This window comes from Centruroides sculpturatus, unplaced genomic scaffold (assembly GCF_000671375.1).
Source record: "Centruroides sculpturatus isolate CEXI.00-Female unplaced genomic scaffold, Cexi_2.0 scaffold1148, whole genome shotgun sequence".
In the NCBI taxonomy this organism is placed as follows: domain Eukaryota; kingdom Metazoa; phylum Arthropoda; class Arachnida; order Scorpiones; family Buthidae; genus Centruroides; species Centruroides sculpturatus.
Window position 1 is genome coordinate 87,079 of NW_019385490.1, and position 13,687 is coordinate 100,765.

Here is a 13,687-nt window from a genome sequence, read left to right on the forward strand (position 1 = left end):
GAAACACTCTCTGTATGTGGATGACTTCCAGATCTCCTGCCAGTCTAGCAACATGAGCTTTATCGAGAGACAACTGCAAACCTCTTTAAATCACATAGACCAGGGATGGCGAACCTTTTTCATTGTTTGTGCCAGAAATTTATAAATAATCTTTATGAAATTACTAACGTGCCACACTAAAATTGTCTAGTAAATTATGATTCTTATATTTTTCCCTTTTTTGCTTTTTATTTTTTATTTTACGTTTCTTCTTTTTTTCACTCTCGAGAAAAAAATTATAATTTAATAAACAAAGAGAGAAAAATTTTATTAAACAATTTCATTAATATAATACTGTATGATTTTAAAAATCACATCTGTTGCAGTTTATTAAGGGTAATTTAAAAGTTTTACAAAATACACATAAACATTTGTTTTTTAATGTGATTTTTGTTGCTGCATATTAGATGATAAGAATTTTATATCTGGATTATACTTTGTTATTTTTAAAAGTACACATGCAGAGCTTGATTCGTCCGTCATCCTATTTCTAAATTTATTTTTTATAAAATTCATTTCAGAAAATATCGACTCACATGCCCACGTCAATGAAAATATTGATAAAATTGCTTTTGCTAATGTTTTTAAGAAATCAAAAGTTTCAGGAATTGCATTCCATGTGGTTAGAATTTCATCTTCGGAACTTTTATTTATTATACCCAATAATCGATTATTTTCAATTACTTCCAAATCTTTTCTTAAATCAGCAAATTTTTGGTTCCATATGGAGCTTGACTGGAAATCAATTAATTGCATTTCTATGTCATGCAAGTTTAACCAATCAAAGAGTTTTAAATTTAATTTTTCAAACAGTATTTTATCGGGATATAAAATAAATTTTGAAGTTTCTTCAAATTGTCTAAACTGCGTAAATCTTGCAGAAAATTCCTGGATCAGGGATTGAATTATCGCTGAAAATTCTTTTGTTAGTTTCTCTTGGTTTGGTTTATATGACTTTCAATGTCAGAAAAAAAATTTTTGTATTCGAAAAATGTTTATATGAATTTGAAAGAATGTCGCGATTAAAAACTTGTAATTTGACTTTGAACGCTTTGATTAAGTCAAACATTACAATGATCGTTTTATTAACACCTTGTAGTTTGATATTTAGCTCATTTAAGTGAGAACATAAATCAGTAAAAAAAAATAGTTTTGCAAGCCATTCTGCATCCATTAATTGACTGTATTGTTTAATAATAATCTCATTATTTAGAAATAACCTAATTTCCTCCAAACAATCTACAAATCTTTGCAAAACTTTTCCTCGGCTTAACCACCGTACATTATTGTACAAAAATAAGTTATTGTATGATGAGTTTACCTCGTTTAACAATTCTTGAAATTTTCTTTTATTTAGAGCCCTTGCTGATATAAAATTGACTACTTTTGTCACCAAACTCATAATATCATCCAAAATTTTCAAACTTGTCTTGGCACATAACGCTTGCTGGTGAATAATGCAATGTAATCCGAGAATTGAATGTTCAATATGTTTTGTAAATAAATTTATAAACCTATTTTCCTGTCCAATAATGCTGCGAGCACCATCAGTTGTTCTGCATCTGATACAATTTTGGAAGTACAGTACATATTTCTTTTTTGCCCAATGCATCCATAACTGCATTACAAATATCTATTCCTTTTGTTGTTGTTAGTGTTGATAAACTTATTAATTCTTTTTTAACGTTATTTTGAACGAAATAACATACGAAAATTGCTAAACGAGCTGAACCTGTTATATCGGTGGACTCATCAAGGCAAACGGAAATAAAATTGCAAGATTTTATATCTATTTGTTGTTGAAAGCTTACATTTTTCGCCATTTTCAAATTTCTCTCTTTTACCGTATTTCTAGCTAATAGTATATCTTTAATTCTTTGGATAAGTTTTTCTTTATTTTCGAAATCTTCGAATAAGTATTGTGCACATTGCAACCAAGCCTCCTATAAAAAGTCATCTTCATTAAAAGTTTTCCCATATTGAGCAATAGCTTTTGAAGCTTGATAACTAGCAGCAGTAGTGTTTGATTGAGTTCCAATATATTTCATTAAGGATGTAGCTTGGGCATTATTATTTTTGAAAACACATGATATATACTCCTTTTGCTCTTCTTCACTTCGATTGAGAAGAGATTTGTGGTTGGTTTTGTAATGTCGCTTTACTGATGATGATCTACAAACCACCTTTCCTGACCATAAAATGCAAATAGCTTTACTGTCCTTATTAATCATGCTGTACCTATCGATCAACCAAGTTTGAAATTTTTTGCTACCACCTGTTTCTGATAATTTCAATTTTTTCATTGAACTAGCCATAATAAGAAATTCTAAAAAATAATTTAAAAACTTGTAAATTTAAAATATATGTATAAATGCAATAATTTCCTTAAAATAAAACCATAGTGTTTGTAAATAGTTATATTTAACGTCTCAATGATTAAAGTTTTAAAATGCTACATACAAACGCTTGGAATTACAAAGACTAACGGCTCGTTGGCAATGGAGTGTGTTTTCATGACGGAGCAAATTAATGCGCATGACCACAGGACCGCATCAATCATACTACAAAATGATATTATATAATAGGTAGATATTCAGTACTATAAATTTAAATCATAAATTATTTTTAAAGTATGGATTTTTGAATTCTAATTCATATTTATAATTTATAAAATAAAATTTCGTTATGATTAATAAAAAAATCATAATTTTTGGTCGTGCCGTCAAAATTTTCTTTCGTGCCATAGGTTCGCCATCCCTGACATAGACCATTGGTCAAAGATTAATGGTTTTAGTTTCAACATAGAGAAGACCTCATGCATCCACTTTTGCCGAAGGCATGGTCTGCACTTGGACCCTGAAATTCACGTAAATGGGGTTAAAATCCCAATGTTCAACGAGACAAAGTTTTTGGGAGTTATATTTGATTCTTAGCTGACATTTTTACTGCACTTGCGCAATTTGAAGAGTAGATGTTTAAAATCTTCGAACCTTCAAAAGGTACTGTGCTGCTCGTTCTGGGGAGTAGACAAAGTTTCCATGCTAAGGATTTACATGGCTTTTGTCTGCTCAAAGCTGGATTACGGATGTGTTGTGTATGGCTCATCACGAGAATCTACTTTTCGGATTATGTCTCTAGACAGCACTTCGCAGAAATTCAACACTGTGACAGGAATTTAATTTATATTTATACAGATGGATCGAAATCTGATGATTACATTGGCTCAGCTTTCATCTGCCAGGATGAAATTGTGGGAGAACAAATTGCTTTAAATTCTTCTATTTTTTCTGCGGAGTTGAATGCTATTTATTCAGCTTTAAAGTATATAAATAGCAAAGGTCATCGTTGCTGTGTGATTTACACTGACTCAGTTTGTGCACTTCAGGCATTGGTCTCGTATGAACCTAGTTCTCACTCTATAGTGATTAAAATTCGGAAACAGAGGAGTTAAATTATTCATCTCGCTTTTTAAATAAATTATATATTTTTTTGTTGCTTTAAAGTAATAAGTTATATTAATATACCAAGGAGATTGTCCTATTGCCACGATTCCCGAAATCTATTTGTTTCGGATTTGTTATTTTTACTTCTTAACTTGAACATTTGTTATTTTGTATTTGGGAACAATGAACACAAATATGAATAAACAGTTATATGTTTCTCTTGTGCCATTAGACTCAAGTTATTGCCAAATAAATAATAGTACAGATCACAACAAAGATATTAATCATTGTTCAGCAGACTCTTCATTTTATTTCTTTTCTGACAGTGATTATGACATCCTGCACTTCGTTTAGCCTATTTTGGTCCCTACTGCGTACGTTGCCGCTTCGAAAAGTTTTTCGATATAGACGTTGGGGGCTCTCTTAAAAGGGTATCGATAGATAGACTGAAACTCGCATTTTTTCCAAGTGAAGACATCGCCACCAGAACTTTACCTACGAGCACAGCGACGCCATCAGACTGCCAATATACAACATCACCCGCCAAGATGACCAGAAGACACCTTATCGGGGTGCGTTATACGACCACTTGTCCGCTTCTTGGATACGATATGCTGGTCCACTACAGGGACGTGTGTAGGGCAGAGGGCGCAATCGCTTGACCTTGCCCCTCTGACCTCACTTTGTTCTCGGACGCCGACCACGAGAGACATTTTCGTTACGCNACCATACGAAATGTAAGAACTCACCTACTGTGAAGCGACCGCTACGTTGGGTGCGCCACACGTATTTCGCGTCAAACCGCGTCGACGGTGGTCGGCGCACCCAAATGGTCCCGCTATTTTCTGAGCAGAAGGTTGTCTCGTCGGAAAACACGACATTCGCCCATTCATTGAGAGTCCAGTTTGCATAGGTCTGGGCAAAGCGCAGCCTATGAACTTTGTTGCTTTCAGTTAAGATCTGCTTCTTCGCAGCTCGACGTCCGTGCAGATTATGTTCTTTTAACCTATTATGAAAACAAATATATATATTATCCTGTTTCCTACATTTCTGTATAAGCAAGAAGACGTTAACACAGTTGTATTTCTGTAATATTGCCATTTCCATTGAAATGTATTTCGTTGGAAGTGTTAGTATTATACTACAAATGTCACATACCTTCGTTTTACAGTTGATGCCGACACGTGGAGATTTTGCCCCCTTCGGAGTGTCGTCGCCGTTTTAAACGGGCTCGCCTCTGAAGCAGCAGCGAGGCGAGCGTCCTCCTCGGCTGTCGTCTTCCGGGCTCAGCCCGGCGCCTTTCTCGGCGACAACGATCCTGTTTCCCGACGTAACTTTATGATTCTAGATACACTTCTTGTGGATATTCCAAACATTTCAGCAATTTCTTCGTGTGTCGCGCCTTCATCATGATGTTGCACTATTAAGGTGCGGATGTCTTTACCGATTNTACATTTGGCCAGATATAAAAAAAGACTGTCAGACATGGTCACGATCTTGCACGGCCTGTCAAAAGGCGAAAATCCACAGACATACACGTGCACCTCTATCGAAGTTCCTCATCCCAAATTCACGATTCGAACACATCAATGTTGACATAGTCGGTCTGCTACCATTCTCAGAAGGATCGAGGTACCTTCTTACCGCTGTCGATTGATTTTGGAGGTGGGTGGAGGTAATGCCTTTACCAGACCAGACAGCGGACACAGTCGCGAAGGCACTAATCGACACATGGTTTGCAGGCTTCGGCGTTCCTACAAAAATCACAACAGACCAGGGTAGACAATTTGAAAGCCAGTTGTTCAGATTGCTAAGCAACTACTTAGGCTTTCAAATCAGTCATACTACGGCCTACCACCCCCAAGCTAACAGGTTAATCAAGAGACAACATCACACTCTAAAAGCAGCTCTTTCAGCACATCTGCAACAGGCGACCCCATGGATTACAGCCTTGCTTCTCATCCTCCTAGGCCTATGCTCGGCCATCAAAGACGACATTGGAGCATCCCCAGCTGAGCTGCTGTACGGCACTTTTTTACGACTACCAGGCAAACTTCTGGTTGATTCCTTGGCGGTGGAGAAGATGGAGTTCATGCGACAGCTGCAACAATTCCTTTGTACGTTAAGACTGTCCTCAACATCTTGACATGGNTTTATAATTTATAAAATAAAATTTCGTTATGATTAATAAAAAAATCATAATTTTTGGTCGTGCCGTCAAAATTTTCTTTCGTGCCATAGGTTCGCCATCCCTGACATAGACCATTGGTCAAAGATTAATGGTTTTAGTTTCAACATAGAGAAGACCTCATGCATCCACTTTTGCCGAAGGCATGGTCTGCACTTGGACCCTGAAATTCACGTAAATGGAGTTAAAATCCCAATGTTCAACGAGACAAAGTTTTTGGGAGTTATATTTGATTCTTAGCTGACATTTTTACTGCACTTGCGCAATTTGAAGAGTAGATGTTTAAAATCTTCGAACCTTCAAAAGGTACTGTGCTGCTCGTTCTGGGGAGTAGACAAAGTTTCCATGCTAAGGATTTACATGGCTTTTGTCTGCTCAAAGCTGGATTACGGATGCGTTGTGTATGGCTCATCACGAGAATCTACTTTTCGGATTATGTCTCTAGACAGCACTTCGCAGAAATTCAACACTGTGACAGGAATTTAATTTATATTTATACAGATGGATCGAAATCTGATGATTACATTGGCTCAGCTTTCATCTGCCAGGATGAAATTGTGGGAGAACAAATTGCTTTAAATTCTTCTATTTTTTCTGCGGAGTTGAATGCTATTTATTCAGCTTTAAAGTATATAAATAGCAAAGGTCATCGTTGCTGTGTGATTTACACTGACTCAGTTTGTGCACTTCAGGCATTGGTCTCGTATGAACCTAGTTCTCACTCTATAGTGATTAAAATTCGGAAACAGAGGAGTTAAATTATTCATCTCGCTTTTTAAATAAATTATATATATTTTTTTGTTGCTTTAAAGTAATAAGTTATATTAATATACCAAGGAGATTGTCCTATTGCCACGATTCCCGAAATCTATTTGTTTCGGATTTGTTATTTTTACTTCTTAACTTGAACATTTGTTATTTTGTATTTGGGAACAATGAACACAAATATGAATAAACAGTTATATGTTTCTCTTGTGCCATTAGACTCAAGTTATTGCCAAATAAATAATAGTACAGATCACAACAAAGATATTAATCATTGTTCAGCAGACTCTTCATTTTATTTCTTTTCTGACAGTGATTATGACATCCTGCACTTCGTTTAGCCTATTTTGGTCCCTACTGCGTACGTTGCCGCTTCGAAAAGTTTTTCGATATAGACGTTGGGGGCTCTCTTAAAAGGGTATCGATAGATAGACTGAAACTCGCATTTTTTCCAAGTGAAGACATCGCCACCAGAACTTTACCTACGAGCACAGCGACGCCATCAGACTGCCAATATACAACATCACCCGCCAAGATGACCAGAAGACACCTTATCGGGGTGCGTTATACGACCACTTGTCCGCTTCTTGGATACGATATGCTGGTNGTTTCAAAGTACCTACTACGAGCACGTACGTTGGACAAACAGTCCTTCCGTCTCTGTTCATTTCGGTTAAGTATACTCTTAAATACTTTACTTCTGCCCCTCTGACATCACTGCGTCCTCGGACGCCGACCATGAGAGACGCTTTCGTTACGCTGACCTTTCGTGCAACAATTCCTTTGTACGTTAAGACTGTCCTCAACATCTTGACATGGAAAGTGAATGACCTTTGTCTCGAAACGGCTAACAGACTGTTCGCATGTCTTTGTACTTAATCCAGCAGCACATCCTTCACTTCGTTTAGCCTATCTTGGTCCTACCGCGTATGTCGCCGCTTCGAAAAGTTTTTTGATATAGACATCGCGGGCTCTCCTAAAAGAGTATCGATAGATAGACTGAAACCTGCATTCCTTCTAAGTGAAGACACCGCCACCGGAACTTTTCCTACGAGCACAGCGACGCCATCAGACTGCCAATATACATCATCACCCGCCAAGATGACCGGAAGACAGACCTTATCGGGGCGCGCTATACGACCACTTGTCCGCTTCTTGGATACGATATGCTGGTCCACTACAGGGACGTGTGTAGGGCAGAGGGCGCAATCGCTTGACCTTGCCCCTCTGACCTCACTTTGTTCTCGGACGCCGACCACGAGAGACATTTTCGTTACGCTGACCTTTCGCTTTTGTTACGCCAATCTTTTGGAGTCAATTCCGCCGATGAATGCCCTTTTGTACAGTAGTTTAACTTAGGGCCTCTGTGAATACTCCATAGTCACGAAGAATGAAATAAGGTTTTGTCAGAATCAGTGTCCTCATTTATCTTGCTCGACGGACAAAGGACGTGGGATACGTGGTCGAGATCGAAGATACTATCATACGAGTTTGTAGATATTATTGCCATTTATTTTTACTTTTTAATGTCTACACACCTTCACTATGTGATGCTACACTTAGTTCGGACACTCCATTTGAAGACGAAGATAAATTGAGAAGAAAATTAGTGGATGTGTCTGAAAAAGTGAAAGTTTATTTGAGAATTAGAGCATCTAAGTTAAATGAAAGAAATAAGANACATCACTGCGTCCTCGGACGCCGACCATGAGAGACGCTTTCGTTACGCTGACCTTTCGCTTTTGTTACGCCAATCTTTTGGAGTCAACTCCGCCAACAAATGCCCTTTTGTACAGTAGTTTAACTTAGGGTCTCTGTGAATACTCCATAGTCACGAAGAATAAAATAAGGTTTTGTCAGAATCAGTGTCCTCGTTTATCTTGCTCGACGGACAAAGGACGTGGGACACGTGGTCGAGATCGAAGCTACTATTATACGAGTTTGTAGATATTAAAAAGTAACTGTGTGTAAAGCTTATTGCCATCCATTTTTAATGTCTGATGTGGACACTCCATCCAAAGACGAAGATAAATTGAGAAGAAAATAGTGGATGAATTTGTAGATGTGTCTGAAAAAATGAAAGTTTATTTGAGAATTAGAGCATCACATCTGTCAGGCTGCCTGTTTCCATATCTGTCAGGCTGCTTGTTTCATGTTCCCAGTTATCTGGGGACTGGAACATATCCAGAAATGGATCCAAGTCGGCCTCGCTGCTATTCACTTGTCCCTCCGCCTGATGCGACACTTGTGGAATGCACATGGCACCATTATCTTGCTCGCTTTTGTACACGCTGATGTTAGCACTCTTGAATGGGGAGCGGGGTAGGTTGACCACTGGTGGATTCCTTGGACTTCCTGCAGTAACGATAGTTTGGATATTGCAGTTTATGCGTTATACGGAGTTGTTTGGCCTTTTCTATATTCATTCATTCGTTTAGGTTTATTAATGTAACAAGGTTACATGACCTGATGTCGCAAATGCATAATCAGGTATTATAATACAGTATTTGTCAGTTTGTTTTATAGACATAACAGTACATTATCATTGTAAAATTGCAGTTATATGTTATGATTTTACAGGACAATTCTTTATAATTAAGTACATTTGTTAATTTACAAACATAAATAGTAATAACATGGATGTACTATGTACTAATATCAATTGGTTTTACATATCGAGTATATATACAAAGTATAATTAGAATACACCGTTGCAAATTATAACAATAATGTTACAACAGCTGATAAAATAACAACAGTTTGCTGTAAAACAATTAACAACAAGGCATAAATGCTAATATGTAATATTATATTAACAATTAAAACTTAAATATAAAAGCAAACCCGTGACAATGAAAGTGTCTAGAACGGCGATGTTCCAGTTGACAGAAGATTTTCAATCAAAGTCTTTGAAAAGAATCCTGTATAAGATTGATACGTAAGAAAGCAGAGAAACACATATGAAACTGTCACTGTGAACTTTTCATAAGTCCATGGATATCTTCAGCATCACTAAAGTCCGTGGGTGTCTCTAAACACCACAAAATAACTGAGTTGTACCGCTCTAGAGTCTATGGGTATCAACATCACAAAAGTCCATGGGTGGAAAGAGCTGCAAAAGTCTGAGGGCGTCCTTAAACACCACAAAAGAGCATAAGTGAATTTTAACACTCGAAAGTCCATTTGGTGTTCTTCAGCACCACAAAAGACGTTGAATGATTTGACATAAAAGAAAGTGAATCGAAAAATTGAAAAGCTGCACAGGAAATTGGAGGTGAAAATGTGCCATCAAGAAGCAGAGGTGGTGATGTATGAAACAATATTCCACCAAAAATACATCAGTAAAAAGAGAAGGATTTTATCTGTAAGAAGACTCAATGGATTGCAGTAACTTGAAAATATTTTTCAATTAATTGGAGAAGCAAATCATGAGATATTTTGTCTACTGTAAGTGCATGGGCTTCACAGGGCCAAAAAAGACTTTTGCTAATCATGTGAGTCCTTATATTATTTCTTTTACATTCAGTAGTAATACAATCAAATATATAATAAAGACTGCCATCAGTTGCATTGCAAAGGTTATTGTTATATGTAGTAAAGCGAGTTAAATATGAGTTAAAACGCCCGTGACCAGTATAAAATTGAACAGTTTGATGATTTACAACAATCCAAGTATTATGTATAAGTTTAAAAATCTCAGGAAAAAGTAGCTTGGTAAGAGACGTGTTAGCATTCCAGTCACGCTGCCATTCCAGAAGCATTTCATTCCATAGTACAGTTTTTAACTTTTTGGTAGAAATTTTGTTATAACTAATAGTAATATTCTCATCACCAGCCGCCAGCCTGGCAAGTTGGTCGGCCCGATCATTCCCCTTGTCAGCGCTACAGAAAACCAGGTACAAAAACACAAGACGGATAGAAAACTAGGTACAAAACGAAAGAAACATTTTTCGACTTGAAAATCTTCTTACGTAAGTAAGTATTTAACGATTAATCGCATCTCGCTGGATTGTTCGTACTACCGGTGTCCCGTGCTTTCGGCCGTTTCGTTTTCCTCCCCTGTACTTGCGGTGGTGGCGTCGTGTTCGATCTGTTAAAACAACCCAAACGAATTATTAATTTGATGAAACACTAATAACTTTGAGTCGACAACAGTAATTGAAATTTCTTTTTTGCGCTTCCAGACGGCTCATAGCTGTACGAGTATGGTGGTGTACAGAAAATAAAATTACTCAATGTGTACACGTACTTGTGCAAGAATATTGTTGATTTGTACTGCCGCTTCCTCCAGTGTCCGGCGCGTTTTCAGCAGCTCCTGCCTGAGCGATTCCACTGGAGTGGAATCGTTGCCTCCCAGCTGTTGTGTGATGTAACTGTGGCAAAACAACGAAATCGTTAGCGTTGATCGACCTTACAAACGCGCCTCGTTTCGGTCGCGTCTTTTACCGAATTGTAACTTATCTATTGCGTCCGTAGTCTTTGCAAGAACGAAAATTGCATAAGAACATTACAAGCGAATGCCTTCGCGCATTTTTTCGAATACTAATAAAAAACAGGTAATCGGTTAATGGTATGTCGAATAATATACACGTATAACAGACACGCGTATAAATAGAGGGAAAAAAACATATTCGCCTTGTTAGTGTTCACACTTTAAATTTAAATCCTAACTATCGAAAAGGAAACTTTCCATGGTCCGGGTTCGTTTCGGTTACACCGCTGCGTCAGCTTAACGCGCCGAATACCGGTACGTTCAAATGTTGGTTACAAATACAAACGCCTATCGTTCGACTGTTACATACCGGCGATATTACAAACGAAAAAGTTACGGGCCGTCTCTCGAGTAAACGAACACGGTTAATGAAAAAGTTTTAAAAAACCTTACAGTAATGGGTCTTCCGGTCTCTCCCGTTCCCCGTACAGGTTGCACAGTGCTGCAAAGAAAGTGAAAGTTTTTGTTCGTAAACAAAATGTGTTTCAAAGTACCTACTACGAGCACGTACGTTGGACAAACAGTCCTTCCGTCTCTGTTCATTTCGGTTAAGTATACTCTTAAATACTTTACTTCTATCAGGAAGTCAGAAAGGTAAAAACGTAAAGATAACGAAAAAAGGAAATGAACCTGTAATCAGGGCCTCGTACACACCGCCGTTGTGTAGATACTCCATAAACAGCCGCAGACTCGGTCGACGACGACGACGTTCCTTTGAATGTGAATAGAACCGATATGCGTTCCGAATATTAGTCGTGTCATCGAATATATTTCGGGTTTGGAGAAAGAACTTTTTAAACTTTTACAGAATAACTGTTACGATAGTTACCGTTTGTGAAGCCATTCGGGACGTTGTTGGAAACAGATTTCGTAACTGTAGGAAATACTCCGGAATCGCAGACAAAGACGGCCATGCTGCCGACAAACACGTGCTCCTTGTCGAGCAAACGGTGCTACCACGCCCGTTCGTCACGTCCGAATTTACGCAAAAACTGTATAATAAGTCCTGATAATAGAAGATACGAATTTATAGTTGAAAATTTACATACGAAAGTTGTGCTTCAAAAGTAGCAAATTTGGGCGATCTGTAGCCCAAACATAAAAATGAATTATTTTGCAACTATGCAATTTTAGCAATGAAATTCTTAGAGTTAACATTAGGAAAAAATCTGATGTTTTAAATTTACTCAGAGATATTTCCAATTGGTGTCTACTTGACCAATCAGATTGTGTAATTTCGTACCTTCCGAGTATCGCGATTAACGTGACAATGGTAGGTTAAAATAATCAAGCTAAAAAGGTTAAAATATTGATATATTTTTCATTTTAGTGTTTCTTATACATATGAGCATTGCATGTATCTGTATCAATTTTCTCTCTTGTCAAAGCGAGTCATTTGTGGGCCCATGATGGGCTTAGGCCATTATGGGTTTCGCCGAGCCCACAAAGGGGCGACCGGGTTGGTGAGGATGAGCCCAGACATATTCAGACATATTCAGACAGATGGACACATCGCAGGTCCCTCAGAGTGGTAGGCTGCCACCTTGAGTTTAAGGACCAAAGAAGAGTCTCGATTGTAAAATTTAACCATGAAATGGATTATCTTGGTGACAGGGCGTTCAAAGTAGCCTCCTTGTGTGTAACAATTTGGGCATTGTGTGCCCTTACAAGGCTCGATAAAAGAAGAACTGGTTTATTTTGTGATTGTGATTTTTCATCTTGGAAGCCACATGTTAATATAGGTCCAGATTGAAAATATATGATCTGGCCTACTGTGAATTTGTTTTTAAATTTTAGCGGTAGTTGTTTCCTGTTTCTTCGCACCGTCCCAGTGCAGTAAGTTTCCTGGGAATATAGATGGTGAATAAGTGGTACTGACATGAAATAGTTGTCGACAAATATATGGTAGACCTTGTACTATCTACCCGTGGTCAGTAATTGACTTACAACAGTATAAACTTTCAGATGATATGCTTGTGCCCCTGGAATTTGGCCCCTTTGTAAGTGAAAAATCAGGCAGTAGTGCAAAGTGCAGTCGAACAACATCCAAAGTTTGATCCCCCATTGATGATGATGTTTTAGACCAGTGGTTCCCAACCTTTTCTAGGATGCGGAACACTTTTGTGAGCAATTTTGTTTAGCGGAACACTTACTTAAGTTAATATGAAATACATAAGGTTGTCATCAGTTATTTTATTAGAATTGAGCAATTATAATTCAAAATTTCTACTCATATTATTAACACCAATTTTGAGACAGGAAAAAATATACCTAAATAACTTTAATGGGAAACTTGTGCCTGATGTTTTTTAGATATTTCTTCTATGTTGGGACGTATACAATACAATGCCACCCTTATTTCTTCCCCCCTCGATGTGGGTTCCTGTCCGTGGTGAGGGGACCTCCCAGAGATGGCTTAGAAAACCTTCTTTGCCATCCCTGGGATCTGAACGCCCACCCACGTGTTTGCCGTGCCTGGTATCCCGTATGCCGGAAAGGGGGATCCTGGTAGTTGAGGGGCAACATAACGTCCCCAACACACTGCTTTGGCCCCTGCTTCGGATAAACGGGAGGCTCAAATCAGGCTCCGTTTGAGTCAATCGGCTGGTCGTTGAGTCATTCTTGACCTCGGCTTGGAGTCAACTGATCGATGCAGACCGGGCTGACACGTCAGACTAGATGTGCTCTTCTTGACTGCATCGTGAGGGTATAGCTCTTGGGAAACCCTGGTGTGACGGTCTATGGGAATCTCTCATGTGA

At 38.1% G+C, this 13,687-nt stretch overlaps 1 pseudogene; it reads right to left on the reverse strand.

Moving 5' to 3' along the window:
* Positions 1-464: 464 nt before the first annotated feature.
* On the reverse strand, positions 465-4,195 carry LOC111639469 (annotated as a pseudogene).
* Between the last annotated feature and the right edge of the window lie 9,492 nt (positions 4,196-13,687).